Consider the following 13,387-nt stretch of genomic DNA (forward strand, 5'->3'; position numbering starts at 1 on the left):
AAGCTCAATTTTAAAATTTGTAATTCAGTTTGTGTTTTTCGTTCGCAGACATTTAGGTAGTTTCGATGTCAGGCCATGCATGGCCATGCAGCTACCTGGCCTAAAAGCTTAGGCCAGAGAAAATTGCCCAGCTCGGAAAATGAAAACGCATTATGGCAGATAGAAAAACACACATGCTCGTGTAGCGGGCGGACAAAGTTTACATCGCTATTGGGACTTTTGTTTGCTTTTTCTGCTTTTCAGTTGGCCGCCTTCTTTATTTCGTTTTATTTATTTTACTTGAACTCTATTTTTACTTTTATTTTTATTGGGCGGCGAGAAGTTTCTGGAGAGTGGCCCTCGAACGACGCGCCAACACAAACACATATGCAGTTGTCATAAAGGAAAAGTTGTATTACATTTATGACACTTTTGAATATATATTTTTGTACATTTTTTTCGCCTCTGTGAGTGCTGGCACATTTCTGGCCCCCTCAGCACGCTCGCTCTTTTATTTAACTCGCCATTACGTTTTTACAACCCTTTTCGTTTACTTTCGGGCCCGCTTTTCCCCGGCTTTTCATCCGCTTTCCCCCGGCCCTTTCCCGCCTTTCCTTGCTGCCTTTTCTTTTCGTTTTTTTGTGTTGACAAAGCGGCAAAGGCAAACAGCGCGATAAACTTGGTGGGCGCCGGGAAAATGTGAAAAGCGAGCGGCGGTGGCCAGAGGGCGGGGCAGCCTTGGGGGGCGGGAATGTGGAAGGCATTTTAGTTGGCGACATTCCATCAAAAATGGGTAAATGAGTCAATCTCCCAGCCGGAATGTCGGAGCACGCACTTAATCAAAGTATACTTCCCTTTGGGGACTGATGGTAAAAAATCTAGGACTCGGAGTAAAATTCGCTATATTTTCCATGAATAATTTGTTTACTGGCATAACATATTTATTCAGCATAACAATTTCTGCCAAAGCAACTGGGGAATGATTTTTCTATAGACATAAATGTTTGTTTCTATAATGAAAATTAAAATTAAAATTAAATGTTTTAAATTTTGTTTAAACATTTAAAGTTTAAAATTTTTTTTAGTATAAAATAATATTATATTAAATATAATATATTATGGGTACTTTATATCCTTTTAATAAAATCCTTCGTTATTTGTAATATTTTGAGCGCCTTTTGTCACCCTCGAATTATTCAACATTTTTTTTTTGTGTGACCTACAATTCAGAATTACAAAAGGGGAAAGAGTTCCCCAGTCGCCGCTAAATAAATAAGCCAGACGAACATATGTGCGCATTTGGTTCCAGTGAGTAAATACAATAAAATAAATAAATTAACAGAGCTCTGAGTGTTGGGGGAAAATTCCTAGAAATGTGACAAGTTTATGCTTGAAATAAACGGTGATGCGAACTCAATTGATTAACGCAAACGATTAATGTTGAAAGCGAGTACGCACTGTTAATTGCGCCATTAATTGATCCCGCCACGCCTGAGCTAACTAATCTGGCGGAGGGGGCGTGGCAGTTAATGCACATTTTAACGCCCGAAGTGCCAATCATTTGGACAGCCACCATGGGCGGAAATGCATTCTTATGTCATTGTAAGCATTTATTGACATAATATTGAATTTTGTTTTAATCATTATAATATTTTACACTTTTTAAAAGAATTACAAATTGTAAGTCTCACAAAATTCAACTAAATAAATGAGGCTCAAACTCAAATTTCGTATGTTTTCTAATAATTTAATTTATGATTAATGTTTTTTCTTTCACATTTAAGACATAAAACTAAAAACTCAATTAATAGTTACCAAGTTATCTGCTAGTTAAAAAAAAAAGTAAATCAGATAATTCAACTAAATAAATGAGGCTCAAACTCAAATTTCGTATGTTTTCTAATAATTTAATTTATGATTAATGTTTTTTCTTTCACATTTAAGACATTAAACTAAAAACTCAATTAATAGTTACCAAGTTATCTGCTAGTTAAAAAAAAAAGTAAATCAGATAAGTTGACAATGCGGTGGCGTTCGACTGTCACCCTCAAACCGCTATTCAAACGAAATTTATTTTGCGCAGACCACTAATTGAAGTCAAAGTTCAGTTCTAGACATTGATGGGTAATTAGTTTGTCGGCTGAAACTATTTTTTAAATGGTTGGCCCTTTGGGAAAATCATTGATTAAAAAATGCCTAGTAATTGATAACGCACACGTAGCAACCACACATCAATCTTAAAATAGAGGGAGCGGGGAAAATAGAGGGAAATAAAATTCTGGGCCCGCAGAAATGCCGGTTTCCAGATGACGATATGCCAGTATACACACACAGACGTGTGTGTGTGTGTGTGTGTGTGTATAACATGAAAATGGAAAACCATGGTGGGAGTGGGTGAGTGTAAGTGTGTGAGTGATAACGACTTGCCGCCTTTTTGTCCTTGGGCTTCGCACATTCGCGCAATTTATTTAACTTGATTTGCTGCAATTTATTTCAAGTGTTGTCGTTTATTTAAACACCACACATGCACGGACATGGAGAGCTTGGCGGCACGTGGAAAATGCACCGCAAGAAATGGCGCACACTCGCCCATTTGCGCAATTAACCCTTTGATGTTATAATAAATTGCGTGCTATGACGTTTCCACGTTTTTTTTACTGGCATTTCCTTGGAATATATTATAGTTTGCTGCCTGCTCACCGCATTTTCCCCGCTTCCCCGCTCCCCCGCTCTATCGCTTTTCCATTTCCTTTGCTCTTGCCTTAACAGTTTGTCTACCATTCATAAAATTATTCAAGCAAATTTTATTTGCACAAATGTACGCGACTTGTTTGCCTTCGGCTTTGTGACCCACACAACTGCCATCCTGCCGCCGGCAGCTCACCAGCCACCCACCCACTTACCCACTTACCCACCCACCAGGCGTTTTCCACCCACTCGTCGGAAAAACCCCCTCCAATAACCACCGGCAGACGTCTGGCTGAATATCTTGCCATCTAGTCAACTGGCAGGGTGCAGAAAAACGCACAGTGGAAAAATACCAATTTACAGCGATTAGATCTTGACGTTTTTTTTTATTTTACTATAGATCACAGAATCAAACTTTAATTAGGTCACGAAAGAAAATTGATTTTGTTTATTTTAATTAAGAGATGATAAAAATAAAAACTTGATATACAAAATAGAAGATATTCTTGAATGATTATTTAATTTTGAATTGATATTTTTTTTTTTGGACTTCTTAAGTTACTATTGTTTACTAATAATCGTTTTCGTTTTACTTAAAATTGTTTGTCTCTTACGTGCTTTTGCCAATTTTTTTATTTTTACCTTTAAAATATATAACCAATGTTGTTAGTCAAATTAACTAACTAACTGGAAAATAATTTTTTATATTTTTTAAGTTTAATTCTCTTGAAATCCCCAAGTAAATTAAACAAAAAAAAAGAGTAAGCATAGAAAGTGTATTTTCCATTTGCCTGCCAAAAAAACACTTCTTAAATAGTGGGCTTGATCTGTCGGATAGTCTGAAGCTTATAATACAGTAAATTTTATTTATTAAGTAATGGCATTACAACTTTATTACATTTTGTGCAGCGAAATCCGCTTTCTGACTATTAGTAGGCTAACTGCATTTTCATTTTCCTCTGTTGTCAGCCAGCTGGATATCAGATACCAGTGAATTTCCATACGCAAACAAAATCACTTGCCTCACTGCCTGGCATTCCGGGTCATTTCGTAGCCGATGCTTGGCATTGTCCCTCCGTCCCTCCGTCCCACTGTCCATTTTCTTTGCGATAACTTCCGTATATATTCCTGCGTCCAACGCTTTTCCCCTGGGCGGTGGAGAGTGAAAAGTGGGCGTGGTCTTAGTGTCTGTTCGATGCTCGCCGACGAAACACTTTCAAGTGTTCATCATTTTCCGCTGCTAATGGCGCTCATTTATTTTATTGACAGCCGTTAGCACGTCGCCCTTCCCCCGGTTTCTCATGGTTTTTTCCGGGCTTTCCCGATTTTCCTCCTCTATTTGCAGTCCTTCGAAGGACCTTTGCATGGGAAAGTGTGCAAATTAGTTGATTTTTATGCCAGCGCCGTTTGATCTCACACTCGAGCTATTTTGTTTTACTTTACAACCGTATTTCGGTCCACCTGAAGGTGGGAAATCAATAAAATAGCCACGCAGCGAAATGCAAAAGAATCGCCATCAAATAAATGCCAAGCAATTTGCATGCGGTGTGGCAATGTTGCTTACTGGGCCATAATTAATTTTGCTTAATTTTCCTCCTTCCCGTCTTGTTTTCCCAGGCACACTCTTCATACTCTTCGGCGGCTGTGAGGCAGAGTAATTGATAATATTGAATGCTGGCAGGACATTGCCAAGTGAAATCCATTAGTGAGTATAAATTAATCCTTGTATAAATCATTAACAACAGGGCGGGGGAAAAAACAAAATGAAAATAAAATCTGGGGCATGAGTCGAGCAATGCAGTTGCTTTTCCTTGTATGTGTCGTATGTGAGTGTATGCACAGGAAAAAACCACTAGGAAAGAATAAACTTGGATGAGAAATTTATATTGTTGATAAAAATGGTACTTATAAAGCTGGTTTAATAAGTTTTAGGATTCAATAAAGTAAATAAAATGCCTTTTTATGATATTAATGTTTGTAAAAAATATTTTTTAAAAATGATTCTTTATTATTATACATTTTAAAATTACGATTTCTTTAGTCTTTGTCAAATATACTTTAAACGATGGTGCTATGAGCAATAAAAATATAATTTTCCTATGTATAAATAGAGATAACAAAATTTAAGTGTTTTTCGCTTAACATCTTGGCAATTCTCTTTTGATTGGGATGGCGATTGAGTAACGGGTATCTGGCATTCATAATTCTCGACTATGCTATATGCTATATTCTTTCTGGCATTTTTATTATCAGTGTATAGTCATCGCTAGTGTATCTGCGTTCAGGTATCCTTGCCTGTAGGTGTGTGCGTAAGTTTTAATTGAAGCTTTTACATTTGGCTTTGCGGTGATAATAATTAATAATTGAAGGCGTTATCGTTGCCGCTGTCGAAATGCTGAAAAGTGTTTATCTTTGTCACACACACACACACACACCCACACACACATAAGTGGAGTGGCGGGTAAAGGGGGTGAGGGTGGGAAAGCCCCTCAGCCAACGAAGATATTGGACGCATAAAGTCTTGCGGCTGAACCACAAGCCACAATTCTTCGACTCGTCCCCCTGAAAAAAAACCACAAGCAAATTGAATGCTCGGTTCTTATTATATTCCTCCCGCTCTGGCCGAGTGTTTCCCTCTCTTTCCTGAAGCTTAGCCACACACAGGCGAATATTCTTTTTGAAGTTTCCTTTATGTAATACCCTAACTAAATGACTTATTTCATTATTATTTATTATTTATTTTTCTGCCGGAATATAAATAAAACATTAATCATAAGTATTTACGTTTCTACCTAGTTGCTTATTTGATTTATAAAAGCATCCTGAAAGTTTTTCAACATTTTTGAAGTTAGTTAAATTCAAAAAATGCGTATAACAAGAAAGAAAGCAATAGTAATTCCTAATTCCTAATTCCAACTCTCTAACTATCAAAGTTCCCAAAACTCGACGTCCAGATGATCGAGAACTTATGTACTGTGCACTAACTTTGTTGATAAACGGGTAAAATATATATATATATACACATATAGACCAATTTTCGTATTGAGAAGTAAAGCTAATTTAATAAAAACAGCATACATCTGAAACGTAAGGGTATTTGAAAGCAAAGATAAAGTTAGCCACCACCTTTTCTCATTCCTTGGTTGAGCTTAAACTTTTGTGTCTGATTCTTGGGTTTTTGTATTATTATAATTTACGACTTTTTGACAAATTATCGGCACCGCTTGTCCAATAAAAGGGCATAAATAAAAATTTTGTGAGAACGGCAATAAGCGTAAATTTCAATAAATTAATCATTTGCCGGCATTGTTAGACAGCCACAAAGAGCGGCTGGGCGCCAGTGGGTTAAGGATTGGGGGCTCATGGGACGGGGGAATTATATGTTGGGTGCGGCAAGCAACAGGCTGAGAAGTGGCAACGATTGCTCCGATGTTGGTCGAACATCGCCCAGCCTCTAAATTCAAATATTTGCGCAGGGAAAATCGAGGAGGATGGGGATGGGGATGGGGGGTTGGGAAAAACGGGTGTGGTAAGCCATGTCGAGCGATGTAGCAACAGCTGTTGTTGTAGGCCGTGTCGGGGGCACTTAATGGCCATCGAATGGGGAAATAGAGGGGGCGCTCCAATTACTGGCCGAAAAGCGAAATTTCATCAATTCATAATTCATTTCAGCATGCAATTAAATTTCACTGCGGCCACACTTAACAGCCCAAGTCCCCGGGGATCCTTCGTCCCATTTGGGAAGTGAGCCTCAGCCATCCGAAACATGGCTACAAATTGACGCGTCCCTATCAATTTCCGTTTCATTTGACATCAAGGAAACTGTCAGGAGCGCCCGCCCTGTCGTCCCTACTAATCATTTTCTATTTTATTACTCCCCGATTTTTATGGCTTGTGCTTGCGGGCTGTGTAATCTCAAACTAATCTCTGACCGCATCCACCGATGCCAAAACAGTCTTGGGGCCAAAAACAAATATCAAAACATTTTTGGTTTGCCTTGCTTTGCTTTGCTTTGGCTCGGCTTGGTTTGGTTTGGTTTGGTTTGGTTTGGTTTGGTTTTGTATGGTTTGGTTTGGTATGGTTTGGTTTGGTTTTTCATTTTCCATTTGTCAGGCGGCTTGGCTTTTTTGTTTACCATTTTTCTTCGGGGGTTTTTTTGGGTTTCTGGGGTTCTTGGCAAGTGCAACCGAATTGAAAGCAAAGCCAAGTCATCAGGCCGGGTGCTAGGGCGAGTGTAATTGCTGCCAGTGGACGGGGAGTGGACGGGGGATCGTCCAGGACCAGGCCAGGAGTTAGCTAAACCTCGGCGCTATACGTGTACACTGAGAAAAGTGCGCGCCAAGAGGGGGAAATTCATTTGGCCCAAAGCGCTCCGTTCTGAAATCGATTTAAAACCACTGAAGAAGGCTTTTATGTTTAAAGAAGTCATCAAATAGCTTTTACTCCCATTTAATGATATACGTTTAAACATAAATGTACTACTTAATATATCTTACGTGACTCTTAAATCTGTATGGAGTTCTTTAGTTTGGTCTGTTTTGGATAGTAATATGAATGCAATGTTCTCAATTTAAATATTATTTACTAACTACTTAGTTTGAAATATATGTTTTATTTTACTATATTTGCTCGAAGCTATTTTAATGCAATCGTTGGTAATAACAGTACGATCAATGTTATATTTAATAATATAACATTACAGAATAATATTTCAATATTAATTATTATTATTAAGAGAAAGGCAGGCACAAATTTTATTTTGTGTATGGCTTTATTGTAAATTATAATAATAAATATATATATAAGCAAAGGAAGCAGAACTAGCTACATCTGAAGTGATAGTTTAAACCTATTAGTTTTTGCTGCCGTGAAAATGTTTTTCAGCGTATTTTGGCTTTTAATTTTTTTGCCGTGTCTGTAGCACAACATAAGAACTGCGCCATATATTATGTCAGAGGCGTCAGATAAGCGACCAGACTCCTTAAACACACCGCATATTCCCCGATGCCATCGCCGAAAAGCGCAAGCGAATGTAAATCGGTTGCAAAATTGGTTTCCTTCTCAAATGAGATTACAACTTGATGAGCCAGACAACACAGAAAAAGTATAAGAAAAACGAAACCCACAAGGAATAAACGAGTAAAAAGGGGAACCCGGAAAGTTCACAGACCGTCCTGAAAACTCTCTAACAGATAAAATACAGACATCCGAAAATTACACATGATTGAGCCAGCTAAATACGTTGTCTTTAGGGAATTGTTTGATAAAATTTTAACGAAAAAGATAAAAGGCAAACGGACAAACGGATTGTTAAATATTTAGGTGTGAAGGATTCTGTATCTAAAGAAAGCAAAAAACATAGTAACGTATAAAGGCAGTTGCTTAAGAAAACAAATTTAAGTCTTGGTACGTTGTTTACTATTGTAAAGTAGCTGAGTATATTTGAGCAAGTACAATCGCAAGAAGACCTGCATACTTATTTTTCAGTTGGAAATCGTTGGAGAATCATAAATTATGCAGAGAGAGAAACGAAGTGCGTTTGTCAGACGACCGTCAGAACATTTGCATGCCAGGTGGAGCTCGAAGACCCACAAATTTCCAAGGACATCAAGGATGCAGACTGGGAAGCTCAAGCCAAAGTGGCCTGCAGGACTAAAGGGTCCCTCATTTAATGCCAAGAATAATTTCTAATTAGAAAGGCACACACACATGGGCAAATATTTAACGAAATTATTAATGTACACAGGACGAGGGCTTTCATTACTCATTTTAACCCCGAAAAGTAGGCAACATTTCCCCGACTGCCGCACTTTACCCATTTTGCCATTTTGCCATTTCGCAGCACTCCAACTCAAGTGCTCAACACAGCGCACAAACAATTAAAAACCGTAAATGTCCCCACATGACAAAGTGTGAACTTAATTTCATTTTTGCAATTTACAAATGCTGAAGGGAAGGGCACTTTGATAATGGGCAAAAGGAAAAGCGCCGAGAGAAGAACTAAATATAAATGAAAATGCTTTCTCCGAAAGCCACAAAAACAGGAAGGCAGTCGGCAAGGAGACTGGGGAAAGGATCGGCAGGACCTAAGCCAGTTGCCAGGCTACTACTATACTACTATACTACTATACTACTATACTAGTACACTACTACTCCTTCGACAATAACAACCCAAACGAAGCACACAGAAATGAAAGTAATTTTCCAAATACTTATGTGTGCAGTAGTTGCACTGTGCGACTCTGTGTGTGCAGTCATTTTTCAAAGCTTAATTTCCACAAACAAGCAAAAACAACAGGGAAATACTTAAAACAAAAAAACGCAGACTATAAAATCCACCCGAAGGCAATGGCAGGGCAAAACAAAACTTCAATGTAATGAAGCCGAAAACAAAAGCAAAACACGTTAAAGTAACCCCACAAAGCAAAAAGCGAAGGAAAAAATTGGAAACATGGCACCATTGAGTACTTCTCCTTCGGCGAAAAGCGGTCGCAAATGCTTCCTCGAATGCAATGAATATTTACAGAATGTGCAAACGGAATAATGAAATGATTGAAGGACTCGACAAGCAGTGAAAGTAATGAGTAAAATGTGCCAAAAATTTCGAATTCATAATTTAAAACAATTTAAGAAAAATGGATACACGAAATTGTATACATAGCTGCATTCCACTTTGTGTAGCCATTTATAAATTAAACAAACACATGGCACTTTACTGTGAATCTTGGGAAAATATTGTTATTAAATAACAGGATGGGAATGTAATAATGTAATTACACCACAAAAAATAGATAACACTATCAATTAATATATAATCTGAATATTAATTGAAGGTCAGTGAAATGCCATGGTCATACGATTTTAAAGGCAAAGAGAGACACAAACTAAGGCAACCAAGTATTTTGGCTTTTTTTCACTTGGAGGTGCAAACTACTTTTGTTTTGAATTTTGTTTGTTTGTATTTGTTAAATTAAGATTAACGAATTTGGCTTTAATGAACTCCTACATTTCATAAAAAGAAGAACATGTAAAGTTACTAATATTAAAGTCTTAAGTAATCCTATAAGCTATGTATATGTAAGAACCATGTTTTTAACGTTCAAAAATATTGAATTATCTTAAAATTACCTGATAAAGAAGAAAATTAAGAGAATATCGCCTTAGTTTCACAAGCCCTTGCGGACCAAAGACTGCCTGCATCTTTGTCCTGAATCTCTTTCAAATAATTTCCGAAATGCGAGAAGTTTTGCTCAAACGCATAAGCTGGGCCAAGCCAAGCCAAGCCAAGCCAAGTAAAGCCAAACCAAACCAAATACTTGGCGAATGGAACTCGAGTCCCGAACCCTCGCCTTGAGCATGCCACACACTTAAGCTTATCCGGGACTTGGCTTCCTAATTCATTCATTTACCGCATATCCCTTCGGCTCAGTCTGAGCTCCGCTCGATCCTGCCAAACAAAGGGACTGCAGCTGCATCAGGAGTTTGCTACAAATTGCCGAAGCACTCGACTTCCGCTCAACTAAACGCATCGCAGTCAAAGTCGCATTCATAACCCTCCCAGCCAATCCTCCAATCCTCATAGCCCCTACTCCAGCGCATTTCCCTGCCGTTTGTTTAGACGCGGGACTGCGAGTCCTTGGAACAGACATTACGCATACGACGCGTTGCCGCGCGCAAATGAAGTTAGTGCTGCACTTAGGCGGGGTTCTGCTGCACGGTGAAAAATGCTGGATCATCCAGCAGAGGGACTTTCTATAAGTATAGATAGAATTGGAAAGAAATCTGTGTCAGATTTGAATGTGATTAACAACAAAATGTATTTAATTTCTTAATTTGGTTGGAAATAATATTATTAATTCCTTAAGTGTATTTATAAAAGAGGATGGAATTAATAATAGGTCGCTACAAGATTTGTAGTTGTTTTAAACTTTATTTAAACACCTAAATGAGATGTGGCCAAGTTTCTTGACTTGCATCTGTGGCCCTTGCCCGAACTAGAACATAACTATTCGCTGTGCTCGCTTTCCCAGTAAGTTCATGAAACATTCATTAAGAACCTTGTGGGGCAGTGCTTTTTTCGATTCTGTCTCGTCCTCCAGACGTTTTGCCAAGCTAAAAGTGTGTGCATTGCCTGTAAAAGTTGCATTTAAATGCCGACCTGATGATGGGATGGTCTTTTCGCACCACAGAACGTATGAGCAATATTCAAAGTTGGCCCAAAGTTGCAGTTAATGGCGAGCGGAAACTAGCGGCTATCTGTGGCAATAAAAGTGAACTGCCGCACTCCACATTCTGGCAACTTTCTTATCAACGACAAAGGAAACTATCGCAATGTCAACCGAAATAATTAGGGACTCCGACAATTTGGTCAGCTCGACATGATGACTACATTTCGGGGGGTCAAAGGTGAGGCCTTGGGGGTCGGAAAGTTTTGCAGGCGACAAACAGAAAACCATAAAAAAATATGTAAGGGGGAAAAACCGAAATGAAATTCAAGAATCATCAACTGGCACATACACACACACACATACACACACACACACGAACACAAAGTAAAGTTTGTCCTCAATGTGTGGTCGGAAAATGGGGAAATGGGGAAAAGGGGCGAAAAGGAACGAAAACTTGCCAAGCATTAGGCAAAAAGTCTCTCAAAAGAGCAACCGAGTAATTTCATTGTTGTTCGAAATTTCTTAGCCACTTTTGTCGTGCACTTATTTATTATTTGGCTAATTCGCGCATTGCCAAAGTGGATGCTATTTTTGTTTTCTTGTTTTTCTTCCTGCTTTTCTTTAGGGAGAAAAGTAATGAAAGTGCAAGGGAAAACTTTTTCGGTAGCCAAGTGGCGCTCGGCTGCTTGTCCAATTCTATTTCACATTTGCAGCACAGAACTTTAAACAAAGCCCACAGAGCCGATAAAGAGCAGCGCGGGGGGAGTTTGGAAACTTTGCCGCAAACTCCCGAGAATCAGCCCCGCTTGCAACTCGCAACTTGCAACTTGCAACTAATTTGTCTTGCCCCGCGGATGGGAAAATGCCCCTCGCAACCCAAGGCCTGGCTTTTGTTTACAGCTGATTGTATTTGGCCATTGTTTTCGGTCATTGCAAAAGTTGTCACATTGTCAGGCGAGGGCCTAATGAATTGAATGTTAAGCCAACACGAAAATCTCGCAGCACCGGCTGCCCCAACTAATGTACCCGAAAATTTGTATTTCCACTAAGTCAGGTTGACTTTTAATTGGTATTTACAAGACAAAAACAGCTTAGATTTATCTGAAAAATCGCTATGTCAACTGGCGAAGCTCAATTACAATTTATTGAATTAAATGCCACAAATTTAACAAAATAGATGTTATATTTTTCGGGGAGAAACACCTAATTACAATTAAAAGCAGAATTGGAGCTTTCATTTCGTCAATAAAAACATTTGAAATTCCCGATTAAGTATAAATTCCTTAGTCGCCAAAATCTAGCTGTTCTATTTATACCAATCTAGGCTGGTTGTTTTGTTATGGATTGTGAAAATCATCCTTGACAACATAAATAATAACAAAATTGATATTTGGAAATATCAGTTTCCTTCTAAATGACCTTGAAAATGTATTTTAAAGTGAAGAAAAGCCTAATGACACATAAAAAGTAAAACAAAGTATTTGAAAAACTATAATTTTAAATTGTTTTACATTTCTAACTTTTGCAAGTTTTTACTGTGAAAACTGGCAAGAATTTTTCAGATGAATAAATATTATATTAAATAAATAAGTCTCATATCTAGTTTTAAGCCGAAAACTTTAACCATTATAAAAGAAGCGCATATAATTAAAGCAAATAAATAAAAAAAAATTTCAGGTTTATAACGTTTTTAAAACTAAAATTACCAAAAAGTGTTTTGAATTTAACTGATGTCGATTATTGAATTTTGGAGTTTAGTATACAAAAAAAAAAGTCTAAAGTTTAGACTACCAAAAGGATTTTACTAGTGCAGATTACTTAAATATGTTTCTAAAACGAGTATGTAATTTTGATACGATTCCCAGCTTATCAAGTTTTAATATCTATGCTGATGCTCAGCAGATTATTTTGATATGCCTTCGGTAAGAGTATTGGGCGTATTAGGCGTATTATTCTGTTCCAAATTAACATAAATGGCTGTATTTTTCGCGGTAAGCCCTTCAAAGTTATGACAGCCAAACAAGCTGGCAGTGAGTGTGTGCGCATAAAATCAGATATCAAAAATTGTTTACAAATAATTAAATAGCCCCAACGCACGCACGTCACGCGTTCGAGTGGCCGGCAAAAACAAAACTCACAGACACACACGCACGCTGGCAGGACAATCCATAAATCGGCTCTGTTGACCGGTCCACGACAATGCATTGGTATTGGTGCGAGAGATTTGTTGGTTCTGCCACTGCCCCTGCCCCTCCCTCTCCCCCTCCGATTTCCAGCCCTTCAACCCCCTCACCATTTAGCTTATGCCACTGACTGCGGTCGAAACGACAAAGGATGCGAGAGGGGCATGTGTGTGTTTGGTCATAAATAAAATGTTAGTCCGAAAACAGTGTAGCCATGGGCTGAGGGTGCGGGGCGGGGCAGTGGCGGGGCAAGCTGGTCGGATGCGACTACACGACATTAGGCCGAATTAATGCGCGCTAGGACTTAAGTCGCAAATTTATTTCTATTCAACATACGAGACAAAACGACGAGCCGCAAAACAAGCGCCG

General features: G+C 38.4%; 1 long non-coding RNA gene across 1 annotated transcript in view; it reads left to right on the forward strand.

The window, feature by feature from the left end:
- The window catches only part of LOC128265682 (uncharacterized), a 116,902-nt gene that overhangs the window by 59,913 nt on the left and 43,602 nt on the right, over positions 1 to 13,387 (forward strand). Inside the window, exon 3 of the long non-coding RNA XR_008268903.1 lies at positions 4,285 to 4,372. This is a non-coding gene — a long non-coding RNA (uncharacterized LOC128265682). The remainder of the gene's footprint in view (positions 1 to 4,284; positions 4,373 to 13,387) is intronic.

Source organism: Drosophila gunungcola, unplaced genomic scaffold, assembly GCF_025200985.1.
Source record: "Drosophila gunungcola strain Sukarami unplaced genomic scaffold, Dgunungcola_SK_2 000146F, whole genome shotgun sequence".
Classification (NCBI taxonomy): Eukaryota; Metazoa; Arthropoda; class Insecta; order Diptera; family Drosophilidae; genus Drosophila; species Drosophila gunungcola.